This window comes from Odocoileus virginianus, chromosome 3 (genome assembly GCF_023699985.2).
Source record: "Odocoileus virginianus isolate 20LAN1187 ecotype Illinois chromosome 3, Ovbor_1.2, whole genome shotgun sequence".
Taxonomy (NCBI): Eukaryota; Metazoa; Chordata; class Mammalia; order Artiodactyla; family Cervidae; genus Odocoileus; species Odocoileus virginianus.
In genome coordinates this window covers 44,090,075-44,107,536 of record NC_069676.1, presented here as the reverse complement: position 1 = coordinate 44,107,536, position 17,462 = coordinate 44,090,075, and the positions used below count along the sequence as shown (strand labels likewise).

The window sequence follows — 17,462 nt, the reverse complement described above, 5'->3', positions numbered from 1 at the left end:
TTTGACTAGATGGACCCTTGTCAGCAAAGTAATGTCTCTGCTTTTTAATATGCTGTCTAGGTTGGTCATAGATTTTCTTCCAAGAAGCAGACATCTTTTAATTTCATGGCTATAGTCACCATCTGCAGTGATTTTGGAGCCCAAGAAAATAAAGTCTCTCACTGTTTCCATTGTTTCCCCCATCTATTTGCCATGAAGTGATTGGACAAGATGTCATCATCTTTGTTTTTTGAATGTTGAATTTTAAGCCAGCTTTTTCACTCTCCTCTTTCACTTTCATCAAGAGGCTCTTCAGTTCTCCTTCGCTTTCTGCCATAAGGGTGGTGTCATCTGCATATCTGAGGTTATTGATATTTCTCCTGGCAATCTTGATTCCCCTTGTGCTTCACCCAGCCCAGCGTTTCTCATGATGTACTCTGCATATAAGCTAAATAAACAGGATGACAATATACAGCCTTGACGTACCCCTTTCCCAATTTGGAACGATTCTGTTGTTCCATGTTCAGTTCTGTTGCTTCTTGACTTGCATACAGATTTCTCAGGAGGCAGGTAAGGTGGTCTGGTATTCCCATCTCTTGAAGAATTTTCCACAGTTTGTTGTGATCCACACAGTGAAAGGCTTTGGCATATTCATAAAGCAGAAGTAGATAATCTCCCAAGCAGGAGAACCCCAAATAACTTATGTAAATACTCAGCCCTCAAGGAAATGGAACATAGCTCCCTGTTCCTTATGTGTAGACTATTTATGGTGACTTCCTTCCAAAGAGTACAGTATGGGGAAAGGAGAAAAGAATAATCAACAGTAAGAACCTGAAAAATGCTACCTCAACCAGATGATCAAGGTCAACATCAACAGGGACAAGTCATATTGATGCATGTACTTTCATGTGATGTGACAAAAATAACACTTCTGTGGTCTTCCTCCCAAAACACACAGCTTCAGTTTAATCATGAGAAAAACATCAGGCTAATCTTCATTAATGGACATTCTACAAAATATCTGATCAGTTCTCTGACACATACACACTACTGTATATAAAACAGATAACTAATAAGGACCTACTGTACAGCACGGGGAACTCTACTCAGTACTCTGTAATGGCCTATGAGGGAAAACAATCTTAAAAAGAGTGGATACATTTATGTGTATAACAGATTCACTTTGATGTACATCTGAAACTAATACAACATTGTAAATCAACTATACCCCAATTAAGAAAAAAAAGAATGATACAAAAAAAAACTGTCAAGGTTATCAAAAACAAGGAAAGTCTGAGAAACTATCACAACCAAAGAGAGCCTAAAGAGACCTAACGACTAAATGTAATGTGATGTCCTGGATAGGATCAGAACAAGGACATAAAGGAAAAACTAAGAAAATCTGAATAAGGTGAGGACTTCAGTTAATAATAACGTATCAGTATTGATTCATCAGTCATAACAAATGTACCATGTCCATATGTAAGGTGTTAAATGCCAGGGTATATGAGAACTTTCTGTACTATATTCACAATTGTGTTGTAAATGTTACACTGTCTAAGATTAAAAACTTTATTAAAGATCAAAAAAGAAGATGGAAAGATGCTGAAGTAAGGTATGGGGGAGCCTGAACCAAAAATCTGTTTTAGCATTTGGTAATGTGTGTCAGATTTTGGAGGAATAGAAGTTGGTTGGCTGTATCCAGGGCAGAAGGACTTTAAAGGAAATGAATGTTTGGCTTGAATTTTTAATTAAGCATTTTTATAAAAGTAGTGCATAATAAGCTTCATGAGCTTATTAAATACTATTTGAAATGCACATTGAAAATTTTAAATTAAGATACTCACTGGTAAGGGAAAAAGCCCTCAATAAAGGCAGCTAAACAACAGATTAGATTCTGCAGATAACTGAATTGAGAATTAAAAGACCAATCCCAAAGTCCCCTCAGAAACCAGGAGTAAAAACAATGATGAGAAATTTAAGGGGAAAACAAAGGTATGAAAAATAAGTTTAAGACATTTCAAAATATGTACAATAGGAATTAAAGGAGTAGAAAAACAAAGATTGGGGATCAAAAAAAGAATAGAAAAGATATTAACTGGAAAAAAGATTATGATCTAAAGGTCAAATGGGGTATGTGCTGGTCAAGAATAAAAAACAGCCAGAACTAGACAAATTCTGGTGAAATTTATGAGTTCCAAGGATGAAGATCACATAGATAAGAAGAAACAAAAAGGTTTCATACAGAGGAAAAACTAGTAGAAACTTCATCAAGGAAGAAACCAAAACTGAAATTATAGACTATTAAGAAATTAATGAGAATGAACAAACTATGCCCCCAAATCTACAAAGGCTGCTCAGACTGTGTTCAAAAGAGTGGCTTCTTATCTAGTAACGGTTATGGGATCCTGGCAACTTAACTTCCTAAATCTTCAGTTCCTTATTATTTAAAGATAATAAGATCGGCTACTTCCACTGTGAAAATTACATGCCAGGCATTGTTCTAGGGGCTTTATGTGTACACACTTATTTCTCTCCCATAACAGACATGTAATGTAGACTATGTAATTTTCCCATTTCACAGATGAAGAAATAGGAGCATAGAGAAGTCATGTCACAAGTTATACGCAGCAGCAACTGTAGCTCAAGTCCGCACTCATAACCTCTATGCTAAAGACTTAGGAGGCCTTGTGAAGGCTTAGCAGGCTTTACAGGTGTTATGAGGATTCATCGAGATAATGAAGTAAAACATGTGGCATGTGTCTGCCATACGGGTGTACTCAATAACTAGAGCTATTATTTGTTAAAGAAATGAAGCAAACATGTGACTCAAGGAGCTCGAAGAGGAACAATAAAATAAATCTAAATCATGTAAGGAGAAGGCAATAATGATAGTAAAGTAAATAACAGTAAAGGCAATAATAATTTATAAAGAAGCAAAAAAGCTAAATTAGAATGATAAGAAAAATCATACACAGTATTGATAAATAAAAGCATAACTTGATTCACTGAAAATAAACAACTAAACAAATTTCTCACATGTTTCCTCAGAGAGAAAATGTGAGCAAAATGCACAGTATCACTACTTTGTTAGCACAAACCTTGGATCATCTTATAGGAAAATGCACAATTAAAAAAAAAAAAATCAAGCTGTGGAAAACCTAGCACTAAGAAGCTAAAAAACAGAAAATGCCAAAGTGTTAACCTCCAAAAGTCATCAGAACCAGATTTTATGGAAAAGTTCTTATGACAATTTAATTCATTCAGCATTTTTTTTTTTTTAAGAAATGGTTTGCTTTCCATTGACCTTATTTGCATTTTCTGTTTGAGAATCTATGGAAGAAGAGCTTAAGATGTCCCTACCGATTGGCTGCAGTGTGGTCCTGGGAAGGTGGGCTGGCTCCTCCTCAGCAGGGAATCGCGAAATATAGCAGAGGGCACCTGAAAGGCCTTCCCTGGTGGCTTAGAGGGTAAAGCGTCTGCCTGCAATGCAGGAGACCAGGGTTCGATCCCTGGGTGGGGAAGATCCCCTGGAGAAGGAAATGGCAACCCATTCCAGTACTCTTGCCTGGAAAACCCCATGGACGGAGGAGCCTTGTAGGCTACAGTCCATGGGGTCACAAAGAGTCAGACACGACTGAGCGACGACACACAGCTGAAAGTGCAGCCCAGCTTGCTGCTTCTGGTTCAGGAACCATAAATTCGGCAGCTGCAGCGGTCGGTTCACCCTGAAGTTCCTCCTTGGTCACAATTTTTGCAGCTGTAGCCTGCTCCTCCTTCGGCATCTCTTCAAGGTCTCGGTAGAAGGAGAGCAGGTGTGACCTTTCGCGGGTGCTGGCGGGAGATGAGGCCACGCAGGCGCAAACCTTCCTCAGCCGGCATCTAATACAGCGGAACCACTGAGTGAACGCCCTTGCCCATGTGCAGCATGGCAACGTCCACAGGCTCAGAGTCTGCTTTATCCACAGCAACGTTGGGAAGGATAAATCAGACGGCCCTGGGATCAGTAACCACCAGAAGCTGCAGCCTGGATCTGGTTAGTGAAGATTCCAGGAGAGAGGCAGCCAGCAATAGAAGTGGTTCCCTGTGGCTGCAACAAACTTCAGCACAGCCTGCTGGCCAGTCATCCTGGAGAATATGACATGACCTCAGCAGGATTTTCAAAGTCAGCAATGGCAGGAGCTGCCAGTAGCAGCTTCTCCCAGGTTCTCCTCAGATTTCATACATAGACTCCATCACTTTTCCTTTTGCATAGGTGCTGTTTCACTTGGAAGTCAAGGTTGGTGCCACCTAAGTGGGTTCCTCCTGCAAGAAATTTGGAGACATCCTCCTCCTTCATTTGCAGGACATGAAGGGCTCTAGATACTGTGAAAGTTTCCCGTTAAGACAGGAACCTAGAAAAATGCTGTGGACCCCTCTCTGAGTAGTACAGAAAGGACAGCAAATAGTCTAATGCTGTGTCCTAGGCAATGTTGTTGGGCTTCCCAGGTGGAGCTAGTGGTAAAGAACCTGCCTGCCAATGCAGGAAATGCAAGAGACTTGGGTTTGATTCCTGGGTCAGGAAGATCCCCTGGAGAAGGACATAGCAACCCACTCCAGTATTCTTGCCTGGAGAATTTCATGGACAGAGGAGCCTGGCAGGCTACAGTCCGTAGGGTCTCAAAAGTCGGACAGGGCTGAAGCGACTTAGCATGCATGCAGGCAGGCACTGTTGTCACTAGGCTTTTGTAAATGAACAAGAAAAATCCCCTGCTTTCCATGGAAGCATGATGGAACACTGAAAATTCTCATACTAGTGAAACTCTTCGAAAGTATAGAGAAAGATGGAAAGCTTCCCAATGCACTTTATGAGGATAGTATGTGTGTGTTAGTCGCTTGGTCGTGACTGACTCTTTGCGACCCACATGGATTGTAGCCCACCAGGCTCCGCTGGCCGTGGAATTTCCCAGGCAAGAATACTGGAGTGGGTTGCCATTTCCTTCTCCGGGGGATCTTTCCAACCCAGGGATTGAACACGCATTTCTTGCATCTCCTGCATTGGCAGGTGGATTCTTTACCACTGTGCCCCCTGGGAAGCTGAGGCTAGCATAACCCTGACCAAAACCTGAAAAAGCAAGCACATACACAAAAGAAACATTAAGAATTTGCTGATGGATGTGGTAATGTAGGTAATGTATTAACACAACCATTTTCCCCTGTGGAAAGAGAACTTGTCCTTTCCATTAATTTTGTAGTTCTATTTCCCTGAACACTAGATGAAGGTAAAATATCAACTGGGCCCAATTGGTAAAGTGTATGGACGAGGAGGACTACCAATGAACTATAAATTTCTCCTGGGGACATCACAGCCTTGGGGTCCCCTGAATACAAGGGACTTGGAAACTCCCTCACGATCTATTCCAAGAGATATTGGCTTCTATGGGGTACAAAGCCTTTCAGCCACTCTTATCCTATCCCCTCCCCTTGGGAATCTTCCTTCTTCACATCTGAGCCATCTCATATGGATGGCTAAAGGAACAACTCCTGGATGACAGCTCCCACCGAGAACAGTGACTAATGCTTCCCTCCTGTAAATTATGTCCATCTTCTACCCTTCAGAGAAGTTAGGTACTAAGTGTGACTTAGGATAGGCTTGTGAGTCTGAATGTTTAGTTGAGCTTACATTTAGCTGAATGTTTGAGCCTAGGAAGACCTCCTAGTGTGCATTACAAATTCAAAATTCAAAAAAAGGAATAGCAAATTGGCCAGCACTGTATTAAAATGGTAGTGTAGTATGACCAAATAGAATTCACTCAAGGACTGTAAGAATGATTCAACATTTGGTAATCTATTAAAATAATCTATCACATGAATAAAAGATAAAAAATAAAATTTGTGATCTGGACAGGAACTTAAAAAACACACTTGATAAAACTGAGTGATCATTTCTTTTTTTTCTTTTTCTATGATTTCACTTTTTAAAATTTATTTATTTTTAATTGAAAAAATAATTGCTTTACAATATTGTGTTGGTTTCTGCCATACATCAACATGAATCAGCCACAGGTGTACATATATCCCTTCCTTCTTGAACCTCCCTCCCGCCTCCCTCCTTATCCCACCTCTCTAGGTTGTCACAGAGCCCTGATTTGAGTTCCCTGAGTCATGGAGCAAATTCCCACTGGCGATCTGTTTTACATATGGTAGTGTGTATGCTTCCATGCTACTCTCGCCATCTGTCCCACCCTCTCCTTTCCACCCCCATGTCCAAAAGTTTTCTATGTCTGTATCTCCATTACCACCCTACAAATAGGTTCATCAGTACCATCTTTCTAGATTCCATATTTATGTGTTAAAATATGATAACTGTTTTTCTGTTTTTGACTTACCTTACCCTATAAAATAGGCTCTAGGTTCATCCATCTCGTTAGCACTGACTCAAATGTGTTTCTGAGTGATCATTTCTAATAAAAACTTATAAACTAGAAATTCAAATTCTTTATGAAGAAATCAATAACTAACATGATATTTAAATAAAAAACACTGAAAATTTTACCAGTAAAGTGAATGCCCACAAGGCTTGCTATGATCACAATGGCATTTCCTTAAACCTAGCTACAAAATAACAACAAAAAGAAATCAGACATAGTATTCTAAAGAAATTGATTAGAGCAGCAGGGGTCAGCAAATGAGCTCATTACTTGTTTATTTTTAAATAAAGTTTTATTAGGACAAAGCCACTTGTTTATTTTTAAATAAAGTTTTATTAGGACAAAGCCACTTGTTTATTTTTAAATAAAGTTTTATTAGGACAAAGCCACATTAATATAAATATGTAAAATCTCTATTTTCCTGCTATAGCAACAGAGTTGAAGAGCTGGGATAGAGACCCAGCTTTGTAAGATGGCTTACAAAGTTTGAAATATTTACTAACTGGATATTTAAGAAAAATTTGCTATGCCTGGACAAAAGGATTATTTTCAAATGAAAACATCTACTTAAGGAATAAAAACAAGAGAATCCATTGAAAATCATTCAAACTAGCAAGAGGATTTGGTAGTTGGTGGGTACAAAATAAAGATACAAATGTTAATCGTTTTTCTCTTGTGTTGGATTGCATCATTTGGCCTAGGTCCTCCCTACTCCCCATATTCACCCTCTTTGCCAGTAACTGCAATATGTCCTCTCACTATGGACAAGGTGTCCTGCTTTGCTCATTGATCAGCCATATGACTTGCTTTGGCACTGGCATGTAGGCAGAAGAGATGCAAACAGAGGCTTAGAAGAAACTAAGCATTGGGCTTACTCCTACACATCTTTCACTACTATGAGAAGAACATTCCCATGGGATTATCCCAATAGTCTCAGGTATGTGGAAGCTGGTCCCAACCTAGATTAACCTACTATTGCAAACCTGAAGATGTGTAAGTGAGCCCAAAGATCAGCAGAGCTGTTCAGGCAAGCTCACATGAACCCCGTAAATTAGGTGAAAATTAATAGGTGAAATTAATGATTATTTTTGCATGCCACTAAGGTGGTATGGTCTTTTGTTACATATAAAAAGCTGATTATTATACACGTATATATTAACAATAACCAGTTAGAATATGTAACCCTATACCCAACAGCTATTAAAATAGTAAACACCTCAGCTCTTTCTTTACCATTTTATACCCAGCTACCTACTCAACATGGCCACTGGCTGCTTAATAGGCATCTCAAACTAAACACATCCAAAACAAAATTCATCCCACCTCAACTCCTCCACTCTATACCTCTTTCTTCTGCAGTCTTCCTTATGTCAGTCCTTAAATACTCTTCTCCTTCTCTCTCATCATTTAGCCAGCAATCAGCACAATCTATCGGCTCTATTTTTAAAATACATCCATATTCTGATATATCTACCAATATTAATATCACTTTGGTCAATAGCAGCCTTGCAGACCTAACTCTTAGGGGCGATCAAGTCTTCCACTCTTGGTCCCAGTTATTCTCCAGGCAGCAGTTATTCTTCATGGCCTAAAATATAGGTCAAATCATGTTATTCCTCTGCTCAAAGCTCTCCAATAGTGCCAACTTTATTTCTAGTAAACTTTTCAGTCCTCCTTGCTGCCAATCAAGCTTTTTGTGATTTGCCTTCTGGCCCTCTCTTTGACCCCATTTCCATTCTTGTCTTCGATCATTCTGCTACAGAAACATTTGCCTCCATGCTGTTCCTCCTGCATAGTAGACACACACTATCCTCAGGACCTTTGAACTTTCTATTCTCTCCACCTGAAAACGTTCTCCAAGATATCTCCCCGACTCACTCACCCACTTTCTTTGGGCCTCTACTCTAATCACTGTATCAGAGATTTGATACAAAATCACTCTCCACCTTAAAGAACATAGCTGCCTACGCAGACATAGAGGTTGGACTTGTGGACACAGGGCAGGAAGGAGAGGATGAGATACATGGAGACAGCAGCGCTGACGTATGTACACCACCATGTGTAAAATACACAGCTGGTGGGAAGCAGCTGCGTGGCACGGGGAGCCGGTGGGAGCTCAGCTTGGTGCTCTGAGATGCCCGGGAAGGCAGGACGGGAGGAGGTGGAGCGAGGCTCAGGAGGGAGGGGGTACAGGTATACACATGGACTGCTGCTGCCGTACACAGAAACTAACACAACTCAGTAAACCAATTATATTCCAACTAAAAAAATTAAAAACATGGCTCCCACCCTCTACCACTCATTGGTTCCTCACCTGCTTTTGATGTTCAAGGTACTTAAGACCACCTGACTATTACCAAGCTATTCATTTGTTTGTTGTCTCTCTCTGATTTCTAGAATGTAGGCTTCCCAAAATAATGCACTTTGTTTTGCTCACTACTTTATCCCTAAGGCCTACAACAAAAGTCCAGGATAATAATAAGTTTTCAATAAATGATCTTTACCATTAAGCCACGTGAGAAGCCCATAAATAGGTAAACCTAGGAATAAACTTCACAAAACTCTGCAAGGCCTGTATGAAAAAATAACTGTAAAATTGAATTGAGGGAAATAAAAAACGTTTGAATATATAGAGAGACATATCATCATCCTGGGTGGAGAAATTCAATATTTTAAAGATAGCAATTTTTCCCAAATTCAATTTATATTGAACACAATCTCAATTAAAATTCTAATATGATTTTTTGGAGGAAACTTATCAAAAGGATTCTAAAACCTTCTAGAGCTATAAATGTCTGAATAAAGCCTTTGACTGTGTGGATCACAAGAAACGGTAGAAAATTCTTAAAGAGATGGGAATACCAGACCAACTTACCTGCCTCCTGAGAAACCTATACACAGGTCAAGAAGCAACAATTAGAACAGGACATGGAATAACAGACTGGTTCAAAATTGGGGAAAGAGTACATCAAGGCTGCATATTGTCACCCTGCTTATTTAACTTATAATAAGAGTCTATCATGCAAAATGCCAGGCTGGATGAATCAAGCTGGAATCAGAACTGCCAGGAGAAATATCAATAACCTCAGATATGCAGATGACAGCATCCTTATGGCAGAAAGTGAAGAGGGACTAAAGAGCCTCTTGATGAAGGTGAAAGAGGAGAGTGAAAAAGCTGGCTTAAAATTCAACATTCAAAAAACTGAGCCCATGGCATCTGGTCCTATCACTTCATGGCAAATCAATGGGGAAAAAAATGCAGGCAGTGACAGACTTTATTTTCTTGGGTTCCAAAATTACTGAGGATGGTGGCTTCAGCCATGAAATTAAAAGATGCTTGCTCCTTGGAAGAAAAGCTATGTCAAACCTAGACAGTGTATTAAAAAGCAGAGATCATTTTTCTCTTAAAGGTCTGTATAGTCAAAGCTATGGTTTTTCCAGTAGTCATGCATGGATGTGAGAGTTGGACCATAAAGAAGACCGAGCACCGAAGAATTGATGCTTTCAAGTTGTGGTGTTGGAGAAGACTCTTGAGATTCCCTTGGATAGCAAGGAGATCAAACCAGTCAATCCTAAAGGAAATTAGGAATATTCAGTGGAAGGACAGATGCTGAAGCTCCAATACTTTGGCCACCTGATGTGAATAGGTGACTCACTGGAAAAGACCCTGATGCTGGGAATGATTGAGGGCAGGAGAAGAAGGGGATGAGACAGTGGATGAGATGGCTGGATGGCATCATCAGCTCAATGGACATGCATTTGAGCTAAACTCTGGGAGATAGTGAAGGATGGGGAAGTCTGGGGTGCAGAAGTTCATGGGGTCACAAAGAGTTGGACATGAGTAAGCAACTGAACAACAACAACAAAGGCACTTTTGAAAATGTGAATAAGTAATAAGAAGTAATAAGAAGCAGGCAGATACACTCAACCACATATTTAGGTATATAGAAGAGCCACAGAAACTAAAGATCTTGGTACAATAGCACCAGTGTAAGTAGACCAGTCACTAGGACAAATCAGAGAGTCCAGAAATACAACTAAGCAGATAAATCCAGTTCAAGTTGACAGCTGTGTGACTAAGGTGACTCTCAGTCTCCCTGAACTTCAAATTCCACATCTATAAAATGGGGCTAATAAGGATTGTCAAGAGGCCTGAGTCAGATAACATACATAAAGTGCTTAGCATGTTACCTTGTACACAGTAAGCAAATTCAACAAATTCTAGTGCCTTCCGCAATAGGATCCAGTACAGGAGCTCTTATCTTTTCTTAATTAGATGGACACTCATAAACTGGCCAGAGCAAAGGGGTCCCACAGTCTCTCATTAATGTAGGGGCAGGTTTCAGGTAACGATAGGCTAGGTGGATGGGAGGATGTAAAAACTTCATTGATAAAGATAGCTTGGGAGACTTCCCTGGTGGTTCAGTGGCTAAGACTCCACGCCCCTAATGCAGGGGGCCTGAATTCAACCCCTACATGCCACAACTGAGAGATCCTGCATACTGCAACCAAAGATCCTGCATGCCACAACTAAGACCTGGTGCAGTCAAATAAATAAATAAAAACAGAAGATAGCCTGGATTGTTATTCACCAACAGTGAGGAGGAGGAGAAGCAGGGAGGGGAAGGAGGAGAGGATGCTGGTCTTGGAGCTCTGGAAACCACATGGGAGCCAGTCTGGGAGCAGTAGCTTCTATGTTCAGGAGACCCAGAATTTCCTTAGGAGGGATGGATGGGAGGAGAGGTGTGCTAGAAATCACCTCCGGGAGAAGCCTCCAGAGGGATGACAGCACATCCAGTGGGATTTGCCCCATCATACTTGATTGGGAAATACCAACCTAGAAATAACTATTTGATTAAGAAATTAGTGCTTGAGGAGTCTCATAACTAGTTATCTCTTGGTTGTTTACAGAAAAAGGTAGAATGGGTTTTACTTAGAAACTGCCTTTGGTGGGGGGTGTATATCAGTTTGCACTGTGGCTTCCTAGAACAAATAACCATTTTGTTTTATTCCCAGAGAAATAATCTGTGACACATGGGTTTTTAATCACAGAATAAAACGTCAAACTTTATCTTTAGAACAAAATAAATGCTTGAGTATAGTCTTTTGTCATTTATTGTAAAATATGTTATCTATGCTACATCTTGGTAAACATCTTACTCTCCAAACTTCTTGATAAAATAGGTGAGTAATGAATTTCTGAGCTTGGTGCATTTCCTCTGTAAGAGATCATTTGCATATTTACATTTTCATACTGAAAGAAATCCTAGAAGCTAAACTACAAAAGTTGTAGACTTTGTGTAGATAAACATCTGCTGTTTAATGGTGTTTTGAATCACAAAGCTACCATTTAAATATTATTAATTTGTTTCTTCTTTATAACTGAGTGGGTGGGGATATGGGAAAGAATTGTAAAGAACAGTCACCTCTCTGTTTCATCCTCCACAGAGCTGAAGTTTCCACACCCGACATGCCTTCCTTATGTAGTTCAATGAGAATTGAAAGGGAGAAGATTTAAAAGTACTTCAGATTTCTCAAGAGACTACCGAACAGGAGGGTTTGTTTTGTTCATTGATGAAATCACCCTTCAAAGTCTTTCCTGGCTCAGGTTTTTAAAATGTTATATTCACTCTTTCTTGTTACTGATCCATGGAGAATATGCATTGGTCACTTCACAAATAATATAAATGTAAAGTTTTAACAAGATGGAATATATTCATCATTCATTCATTTAACCAGTAATTCCTGAGCACTTAACATAGACTGCACCCTGGAAATACAAAGATGAACAAGACTCAGTCATCAAATTGGCTGTCATGGAACTTACAGTGCACCAGGAGGAAGAGCCCCTAAGACAGAATCGTACAGATTGCAAGGGTTACTGTAGCAGGGAGGGCTTCTTGGAGGAGGTGGCTTTTGAGCTGAAACCTGAAGGATGAGAATGGGCCATACATGGAAGAGCTGAAGAAGAATATTCCAGGCAGAGCTTAGAAAGAGCAACGGCCTGGAGGCTGGATATAGAAAGAAACCAATGTGACTGGAGGGTGGTAAGTGAGGTCGGTGGTAGGTGAGAGTAGCAGAGAATGAGCAGAGCCTGTATCGGATCAGACCAAATCTCCCAGTGTAAACATGGCTCATTCCTGAAGAAGTACTCCAGATGGAACACTCCTATCCTTCCATGAGGTAGGCCTAGGTGATCCACCCAGACTCCTATGCAGGGGAGTGTGGGTGGTACACTGATGCTTGGAAAGACTAGATAACCTGCCCAAGAAGCACCAGTGTCCACGGATCCCCTTTCCCGGGCACCAGCTCTTTGAGGGCAGGGGGATGGTGGATGACCCACGGCTCACTCACTCGTCAGGCCAGGATTAGGCCCAGGGGGAGAAAAGAAGGTAAGTTCACTCACTTCTTTTGACTTCATTATGTAAAGTTCTTCCCAGTAAACCAGGCCCTACCTGAGACTCCATGGTGGGTCATGGCTTCGCCAAGAGAAGACGCTTTGCTCGTGGGACCACCAGGCTCACTCCATAGATAGCCGCAGGAAGTCCTACACTTGGACTGCGTTTCAGAGAATCTGGCTGCCAAAGATTCCAAGGCCCCCAGTCCCTTTCCGTCTACGTGGAGGGCTGACCTGAATAACCAGAAGGACAATGGGAGAAGAGACACAGGGCCACCAGCTTCTAACTGTGCCCTTCTCAGGAGCAGGAGATAGCCGCTGGTGTCTTCTGAAAATAAGGAATGCCGTATGTCAACTAGGCCAGGGGTAGGCAACTTTTTGCTGTAAAGGGTCAGAGGGTCAATATTTTAGACATCACAGACTATGTACATACTCTGTCATGAATTCTTCTTTTCTTTTATCTATTAATTATAGTTTTTACTGGGGTATAGTTGCTTTACAATCTTGTGTTAGTTTCTGCTGTACCACAAAGCGAGTCAGCTATATGTATACATATTAATATATCCCTTCCCTCTTGGCCTCCCTCCCAGCCTCCCATCCCCCAACCACCACCCCACCCCTCTCGGTCATCACGGAGCACTGGGTTGAGTTCCCTGCTCTATACAGTAGCTTCCCACAGCCATCTATTCTACACAGGGCAGTGGACGTACATCATTCCCAATCTTCCAATTTATTCCCTGCCCAACCCCATGCCCACACATCCATTCCCTACATCTGCATCTCTATTCCTGCTGTGCAAATAGTTTCATCTGTACCATTTTGACAAACCTTTGAAAAGATTAAAAACTATGCTTAGCTTGTAGAGCTTACACTGAATCTGGCCAAATAGTTATAGCTTGTTGAGTCCTAAACTAGACTGCATTGTCCTGTCAAATTCATCCTAAGGCTACTTAATCTACATTACCTGCTACATAAATATCTCTCTTAATCTTTATAAGAATCCTCTGAGATAGGCTTTATATATGACAACCCCATCCCCAGTTCATCCTGTTTTATGGTCAAGAGATGGAAGCTTGGAGAGGTCCGGACACCCAGCCAAGGCCATGTGTTTAACAAATGGTAGAAGTGAGATCCGAATCCAGGCAGTCTGTTCTCAGGGTTCCTGGTCTTAGTCATGACACTGTACAATCCCCTCAGTAACTGACTTTGGACAAGTCCATTTTTCTTTCTGGGCACAGCCCCATCTGTGCAGTAAGTGGAGACGTCCTCAGTGTGAGAGGTATGCCTGATGCTATGGCAAATGGTTCCCATGGTTCACACACACAGCACTAAATAATGCTGATTCAAACAGTGAGATGACTGGCCTTTTAAGTCTCTTGAAACTTTCAATGATGTCAGGGGAAAGGTTCAGTCTGACCCTCACATATTGTTAACATCTCTGCAGTGTGTGCTAGCTTCCATCTATATTAAGAGCTTCCCATTTTCACTGAGTTTCAAGGTTCAGGGTCTTCAGTAGGCAGTGAAACCTAGCTAGGATCACTCTTCTATTCTTATGATTACTTTCTCTTGTTTTTCACAGTTTCATTTTTATTGTTTTTATGATTATTTTCTGTTTATATAAAGTGTTAGTGTTGCTACTGTTGCAATTCTCTTATTCTTCCCTTCATGATTACAAGATTGCTGCTGAAGCTCCTGCCATCACATCCATGCCCAAACTGGTAAGGGCAGGTTTCAGCTACTCTTTTCTCCTTCTACCAAGAAAGCAAAAGAATTATACAGACATCACATTGAACATCACATGTCACATGGTGGCCTGCAGCAGCAAGAGAGCCTTAAAAAGTGAATGTTTGGCTGGACACTTGCCACCCTGAACTAATCAGGGTCCTACCTTCAGGGAAAGGGAATAGACACCAGGCTCAGTAATAAAAGTGTTTACCATAGTCTAGGGGGCCTTTGAACCTTCTTCATGTCTGCAGAGCATAGGCTTGGAAGTCAAAGAGGTGGGAGGATTTGAGGAATTAAGCAGAAGGCCAATTTCTTTTTACCTTGTTTGCCGCCAAGATACTCCTCTTCTCTAGTGCAGCCACATGCCAATGATCAATTGTCAACCTTAAGAAACAACATGCATTGAGAAAAGCAAAAGTGTCACATACTCTTCTAGTAGGAGAAGGAGTGGTGAGAAATCTTATGGACGTGTTCCTGTTGGCCGCTATGGCACAAAGGGCCCAGCAAAGTGCCTTTTCAGTCTCTGGTGTGTAGAAGATGCATTTTTTTTAAGTGCACACGCCTCCAAATATGTACCCTAGAAACTAGATCTAAAAATCTTATAAAATCTCAGTTTATGTTCACCTTCCTTACTATTTCAAAAACTTGTCATATTAGTGATTTGACCCAAAAACATTTAGTAATGGCACATTGTTCCCCAGACACTTTCCCAAATGCTGAGGATACAGGGATGAACTAGACCCCCAAGCAGCACATATCCTGATGGAAAAGGCAGACAAAAAAAACAAAAAACAAAAAACCCACACACACAGGGAAGCAGGAGAGTCAAAGTATGAAGGTCTGAATCTGGAAGTCAGACTTCTGAGTTTGAAGACAAAATTTGTTGCTTTCTGGCTGTGTATTTTGGGCAAATTTGGTTTTGGACAAATTGCCTCTCTGTGCCTAGTTTCCCCATCTATAAAATAAAATAATGAGGATAATTATACAACGTACTTCTTAAGGATACAGTGAGACTGCTTTCTGGCTCATAGCGATAAAAACAGCTTCACCAAAAAACCAAGAAGGTAAGGTGCAGTCAGTGTTTTAAAAGATTTAAAAAGGAGATGAGAAATTAGTACAAACCTCATTTGATGGCCCTATGCGTTACATGGCTTAATTTCCATAAAGTGCTTTGAACTGTGGCTAGTATGTACTAAGTACTCGCTAAATGTTAACTATTACCTTATTTTGAGCACAGAGTTTTTAACTGGATGTTGCACAGTGATATGGAAGTTCCTTAAAGATGCTAAGGAATACTCCAGGCCAGTTTTAACAGGCATTGTTGCCACATTCCTGTGCTTTAGTTGAAGACTTCTTCCTTCAGTCACTTGTTCAAAGATGCATTTCATTTGTGTGAGGTAGAGAATCTGGTGCCAGGCATGGAAGACAAGGTTAAGATTGGGGAGTAGAATATAGTTAAACTGAGGTAGCAGTGATGTGACCTAGCTTGCAAAGCCCTGATGACAGGACAACTCTCCTGCACTATTTCTCATCTTCCCCGCCACCCCCCCCTTCGTTAGAATACTGATGACTGGCTATTATATCAGCATTTCCAATAAAGTAAAAAGGGGGAAATACAGACCTGGGCTTTCATGGAAAGTATTTTCACTCTCACAACCAGAACCTCTGCCTTAAAAAAATTATCGTTTTAAGATCTTTAGCTTTTCCTACAGCATCATGGTACCTAACTTTTTGAAAAGCATCATTTCTGAGGAATGATACTTCCTGAGACAATGTAACATAGTCTTCCCCAAGTGACTCAGTTTGAGATATATGTATACATACACAATTTTTTTTTCAATGTCAGGTGGCCCAAACTTACAGAGAAAAAGTGGGCATTGGTATCAGTTTGATGTCAGGGTTTCCCCACATTTGTGGCTTTAAATACAACATGATCTGAAGGCATTTCAAGTCACTTGAAGACTAAGATCCAGCTCTGTATCAAGATGCTCCTGGCTGTGGTCCTTGCCTCTACCCTGTTCCTCTGCGCTTCAGCCAAGCCGGCTTGTTTCGCACCCCTGACATTCTTGACAGGAATCAAGAATGTTGAGTACCTCATCAACAACCTGCAGGTAAGATGCAAAGGCAGGGCGCCAGTGGGAAAGGCAGCTAATTGAAAATTGAAGAGAAATATAAGAGGATGAAAAACACACCACTCTTCATGAGTTCTTGTTTCTCTACTTTTTAGGGAGACACATCTTCACAATGCAACTGTGGCACCAATGTAAGTAGATGCTCTTAAGAACTTTCCAAACTGCTTTTAATAGTCACATCTGGGATCTTCACATCTGAAATTTCTCTTTTGCAGGAGACTGATTGTTTGTGTCTGCCCATTTCCTCTGTAAGTACAGTAAAAGTGAATTATCTTGATCTTGTTTTCTCTTAAGCTTTTAAGTCAAAAGTGTTCTGTTTGATGTATTTTAAGTAACAAAGTGTGACTTCATTACAATCATTACAGATTAGTAACAATTTTTAAAACCTTTCAAAATCTTGAAATTCTATAGTATACATTTCTTTGCATTTAGTCTCCTTGAGAAGTCTGAATACTTTTCAATAAAAAGAATCTTGAATGTGTTTTGAGATTAGTGGCCATGTGCACAATTAAATCAAACTGGGACTCAGAATAGAATAAATGATGTAGTTCATAGCGCATTGTTTTCTAATCCATTTGCTGGTTAACTCCAGGGTTGCAAAACAATGTAGATAAGACGACAGCCCTTTGTCCTTCCTCTGGCCTCAGCTATCCACATGCTCTGTCTTCTCCCTCTGTCCGTCCCTCCCTGCTTCTCTCCTTCCCTCCCTGTCCTTCTCTTTAGCTGATTTATAGCAGCTATTGCAAGGTTTGAAGGCTGCCCTCCGGGAGGAGAGGGTGTCTGAGATTGCGGGTGGAGGGGAAGTAAAAAGGGTTTCCG

At 40.8% G+C, this 17,462-nt stretch overlaps 1 pseudogene; it reads right to left on the bottom strand.

Annotated features, from left to right (window-relative positions):
• Positions 1-3,596: 3,596 nt before the first annotated feature.
• Positions 3,597-12,866, bottom strand: LOC110126072 (small ribosomal subunit protein uS2-like; annotated as a pseudogene).
• Positions 12,867-17,462: the final 4,596 nt, after the last annotated feature.